This window comes from Tupaia chinensis, unplaced genomic scaffold (assembly GCF_000334495.1).
Source record: "Tupaia chinensis unplaced genomic scaffold, TupChi_1.0 Scaffold000271_1, whole genome shotgun sequence".
NCBI classification, from domain to species: Eukaryota; Metazoa; Chordata; class Mammalia; order Scandentia; family Tupaiidae; genus Tupaia; species Tupaia belangeri.
Window position 1 is genome coordinate 2,666,873 of NW_006159752.1, and position 5,528 is coordinate 2,672,400.

A 5,528-nucleotide genomic window follows, 5' to 3' on the forward strand; every position below is an offset into this window, starting at 1 on the left:
CGCTGTTCTGACAGTGGATCAGTGGTAAAACACGTCGCTCTGTGACAGTGGCTGAGGTAAAACACGTCGCTGTGTGACAGTGGCTGAGGTAAAACACGTCGCTCTGTGACAGTGGCTGAGGTAAAACACGTCGCTCTGTGACAGTGGCTGAGGTAAAACGTCACTCTGTGACAGTGGCTCAGTGGTAAAACATGTCGCTGTGTGTGGCAATCCCACGTGGACAGGTTCCCAGTTTGCCTGGAGTCCTTTTTACCTGAGTGAAGGCTGTGAGTGAAGTGAGGCATCACCACCCTATTGCAGTCTAATGGAGTTAGGTGTGGGAGGACCAGCTGCCCCAGCCTTCATAACCAGGAGGGGCTACCTCTCGGGTGCTAATGCCACTCTACCCTTCATTTATCCAGGAGCAGATGGAGAGTAAGGCCCCAGCTCACCATCAAAGCCTGCTGCAGAGTCTAGGGCATAGGAGGAGCAGCTGCCTTAGAGTGCTGTCTGTCTCTCCCTCTCTCCCTCAAAACAGAAAGGGAAAAAAAAAAAAAGGCTTGGCATGGTGGTGTGCATCTAAATATAGTCCCAACTAGGAGGCGGAGGCAGAAGGATCATGACGGCAAGAATCTCTTAAAAAGGCACTGGACACCCATATGGCTGACTGAGGATTCAAGTCCCGAACCCAGTGGCTTGAAAAATCACATCAGGTGTGGGTGCACACAGGCCTAAAATCTCAGGAAAATAATAAAGGAAAAAGGCCTGCGAGGATTGTGGTATGGCCATGCCTTCCCCCCCGCCCCAAGGGAACCATTTTCCCTATCACTATTTCTCACCCTTTCTCTTTGGTGAGTGCATGTGCTCTACAGCAAAACAAACAAAAAAGTATATGGCAGATCTTCTATGACCCAAATTCTCTACTAGACTCCAAATGAACAGCTTTTATCATCAGGAAATACAAGAATCATGTCCGATCTACACAAACATCCATAATACAAAGATCAATAAGCATTAGATGAATGTCTGCCCTTCATTTATACCTTTTGTGTGACATAACTTGGTTTAAAAGGTCTTACCACTCCAACTTAAACAGGTTATATATATTCCAGTAAAGTTTTCTTCTAAGTTTTAACATATATTTTAACAAATGGTACAAGGTAGGAACCTTTTCTTTCCAGAGTTTTGTTTTGTTTTAGGGTGCATGTGCTCACCAGACAGACAGCAAGCGAGAAATCACTCCTCAGGGTGGGGGATGGCCATGCCGCATTCCCTTCTCCTCCACTCTCCTCTTGGGATACTGGGCATACATGCACATGTACACACATGAGTTTCAAGCCACTGGGTCCAGGACTTGATCTACAGTCAGCCACGTGGGAGTCCAGTGTCTTATTACACCATCTGCTGGTGCAGAACTCAACTTTTTGTGTTCCAGATAGTCTGTTAAACCTACCCTCTTCCCATTGAACTAAAATGCAAATTGTTCAAAATATTAAATCGTTGTATTTATTGAGTTTTATTTTTGGACATTTCATCCTTTCAATTTAACTAGTCCACTGCCTTTTTTTTTTTTTTTTGGAGAGATTTTCACTGTAGGGCGCGTGCGCTCACCAGACAGACAGAGAGAGACATAGAGACAGAAAGCGAGAAATCACCCCCCAGGGAGGATGGTCACGCCGCAATCCCTTCTCCTCCATTCTCCTCTCGGGATCTTGGGCACGCACACACACGCGCCCGGCATGAGTTTTAAGCCACCGGGTCCGGGACACGAACCGCGGTCGACTACGTGGGAGTCCAGTGACATAGCCATTACGCTAACTGCTGGTTCCCTCCACTGCCATTTTCATTCTCTTAGCCAAAGAAGTTCTACAGTATATTTAAACATCTGGTAAGGCAAGTTCTACCTAGCTTTTCTTCTTTTCTTGACTATTCTTATACATTTGTCCTTTCAGGTTAAGATTTGAGACTTTTACCTCTAATTTCAAAACAATCTATGGGGTTTTAAAATGGCATCAAATTGAAAGTATTTATTAACTTGGGGAAATCTAGCTTAATATTTTCATGTACTCACACCTAAAGCCATAGTTTTATTTTCTATTTCTTCAACCTTCTTAGATTGTCTTTAAAAATATTTTTGTAGATTTTATACAATTAGTGCTTTTCTGGTGAAATTTATTCCTGAAAAATTTTCTCCAACACCTTTGAGTATTACTATGATGGTATTTCCTCTACTTTCATTTTTACTGGTAATTGCTGTAAACAGAGAAAATACTCCCATTTATTTCATAGCCACTTCAGTAGCTATTTTCCACTGACTCTTTTACTCCCCTAGCATACAAAAATACCATTAGGAATACATTTGTTTTGGGGCCAGCAGATGGTATAATAGTTATGTCATGGGACTCCCATATATTCGACCATGGTTCGAATCCCGGACCTGGCAGCTTAAACTCATGCTGGGTGCGTGTGCATGCGTGCCCAAGATCCCAAGAGGAGAATGAAGGAAAAAGGATTGTGGCGTGGCCATTACCCCAGGGGGTTGGGGGGAGAGCAGATTTCTCACCTTCTGTCTGTCTCTCCGGCAAGTGCACAAGCCCTATAGCAAAAATTTCTCTTAAAAAAAAAAAAAAGAGAGAGAGAGATCACTTAGCATCACTCTGACAAGAGCAAGTGCCCTATAGCAAAAATCTCCAACCTAATGTCAATTTGGTTCTTTTTCTTTGCATATAACTTGTTTTTCTCAGTGTGCAAGCTTAGTTTTTTACTTTTTCCCTGAAATTCAGAAATTTTACCACATAATATATACAGAAGTATGTGTGTATTCCTCATTCCTTCCTGACTAAACAACAGTCTGCTGTTTTAATCTGCAGTCTCAAGTCTTTCTTCAACTCCTTCATTAATTATTTAATTATTGCTTCCATCTTTTCTTTTCCCTTTTAGAATTGCTTCTATATCGGGACAAGCAGTTGCGTAATGCCTCTATCGTTGGACTCCCATGTAATTGACTGCAGTTCACGGTGGCTTAAACTCATGCAGAGCGCATGTGCATGCATGCCCAAGATATCAAAGAAAAGAGGAGAAGGGATTGTGGTATAGCCATCCCCCTGGGGGGTGATTTCTTGCTTTCTGGCGAGCGTGTGTGACCCTATAGCAACCCCCGCCCCCCCCCCAAAAAAAGATAGAACTGCTTATATATCAGATCTCTAATATTTGCCCTTAAGCCTCTAGTCTTCTTTCTCTTGATTTTTCTCTCTTGGTACTTCTTGCTCTGCATAACATTAATTCTTCATCTTGGTTTTCCAAACCAGTAACTTGAGATTTAACTGATTTCATAAATAATCTAAACATTAAAAGTCATTTTTCTACTAAAGAATTTATAATTCAATCTGCTTAAGTGATTTCATTCAAGTACATATTTTCTCCAAGATTCTTTCTTAGTAGATTTTTGTCTGATCCTTTCAAATCTTCTTAATGACTCCTGAGTCCCTTTTACATGCACTATTGCATTCACTCATCTAATTATGATTCTTAACCACCTTTAAGACTACACCCAAATACTGGGGAGCTTTAAAGGTATCACAGTAAGAGTGGGTGGACATCTCATTCCTATGATCAAGCAACATTTTAACTACCAAGCTGTCAGTCTCCCATTAAGACAATACCAAGAAGCTTTTCTACTCCTCAATTTCCTCAACTACCAAGGCTAATACCCTCCCACATACGTGGATAGGGAGGAATACAGCCACCATGTCAATAACACCCCTGCCCATTAGAAGGTCCAAGTGGCAAAAGACTGCTACTCTTGGAGGATGAGAAAGGGCCAAGAATAGCGCTGGGTAGATCTCCTCCAACATAGCTTTCTCCAAGAACCATGATCTCTGTCCCAACAATCTATGAAAAATCAGCAGAACCTAATGCTGTGTTGCTTATATCCTCCAGACCACAGCAGCTGCTCTGCTAGTAACAAATAAGTTTCCAAATCAAGGTCAATTTATTTTCTGTGATATCCTATCAGGATTTCTATTTTAAGGCCATCATTCAAGTTAGGACATCACTAACTCACACTCAGATTTCTGGTTTCTTTGTTAGGTCTCCCAGACTATGTCTAGCCACTTCATTTATTCTGCATGAAACTTACTTGAAAAAGAGCCATCTTGGGAAAACAGTAATGGCTATGTCGCTGGACTCCCACGTAGTCGACCGCAGTTCGCGTCCCAGACCCGGTGGCTTAAAACTCACGCTGGGCGCGTGTGTGTGCATGCCCAAGATCCCAAGAGGAGGATGGAGGAAAAGGGACTGCGGCGTGACCATCCCCCTGAGGGGAGATTTCTCACTTTCTGTCTCTACGTCTCTGTCTATCTGGCAAGCGCATGCGCCCTATAGCAAAAACCTCTCCAAAAAAAAAAAAGCCTTCTTGATTACTAACTGATCATAACAGGTCCAGAAATAAAAGACGTGCCTGCCATAAGTTACATGTAAAATTATGACTGGTAGTACTATTGCTCATTTAATCAACAGCATACAATGCTCTATAGAAAAAAATTTAAAGTATGTTATTCTAAGTAAATTAAACATTTTTTTTTAGAGGTTTTTGCTATAGGGTGCGTGTGCTCTCCAGACAGAGAGATAGAAAGCGAGAAATCACCCCCCAGGAGGGATGGCCATGCCGCAATCCCTTCTCCATTCTCCTCTCGGGATCTTGGGCATGCATGCACATGTGCCCGGCATGAGTTTAAGCCACCGGGTCCAGGACACGAACCGTGGTCGACTCTGTGGGAGTCCAGTGACATAGCCATTACGCTAACTGCTGGTCCCAAGTAAATTAATATTTTGATTGCTGTTAGTGAATCACATGAAAAGTGCTAAATAAATTTTAAACAAATGTAAATGTAAGTTATGTAAAATATACAAAACGCTTCAAGGACCCCAAGTAGACACTTTAAAAAGGCCTATGTCACCCTGCAATACAGATGAAACTGTGAAGAGAAGTATGTTGTAATTAGAAAGATGCTATAAAGAAGAAGAAGAAGAAGAAAAGAGGAGGAAAAAGAGGAGGAAGGGGAGGAGAAAGAAGAAGAGGAGGAGGAGGAGGAGGAGGAGGAGGAAGAAACGTGTTTTCATATATGATGGTGCCCAAATAAAAAACATCAAGGGCTAGATTTCTGAAGTTAAGAAACTGTTTCTCTTTTGGACACTTCAACACGAATCCTCAAAGGCAGAGTAAGAATTGATGAAGGTTTATAGTACTTTACAGCAACACTGGCTAGGCTAGCTAGTTTAACTACATAATGTTCATTACTGTAAGGGTGTTTGTTATCTCCTACTCACTTTCCCTCTTTCCCATATCTCCACTGTTTTCCCTCAGCATATGTGGCTGACATAGCTAGAAAAATAGTACTTCTACTTGTGCCTCCACTGAAGAGAAATGGCTCAGCTATGAGACCCTGCACGTGTCCAGTAGGCCACAAGCTCAGGACTGAATTGCATCTGTGGAGGAATCCGACCCGGCGGGGCTCCAGGACCCATCTGAGCCCCTTGACCTTTAAGCA

The 5,528-nt window shown here is 42.4% G+C and overlaps 1 protein-coding gene across 22 annotated transcripts in view; it reads right to left on the reverse strand.

Annotated features, from left to right (window-relative positions):
- PCM1 (pericentriolar material 1) overlaps positions 1-5,528 on the reverse strand; it is a 120,682-nt gene that overhangs the window by 45,625 nt on the left and 69,529 nt on the right. The gene's annotated exons all lie outside the window — the stretch shown is intronic.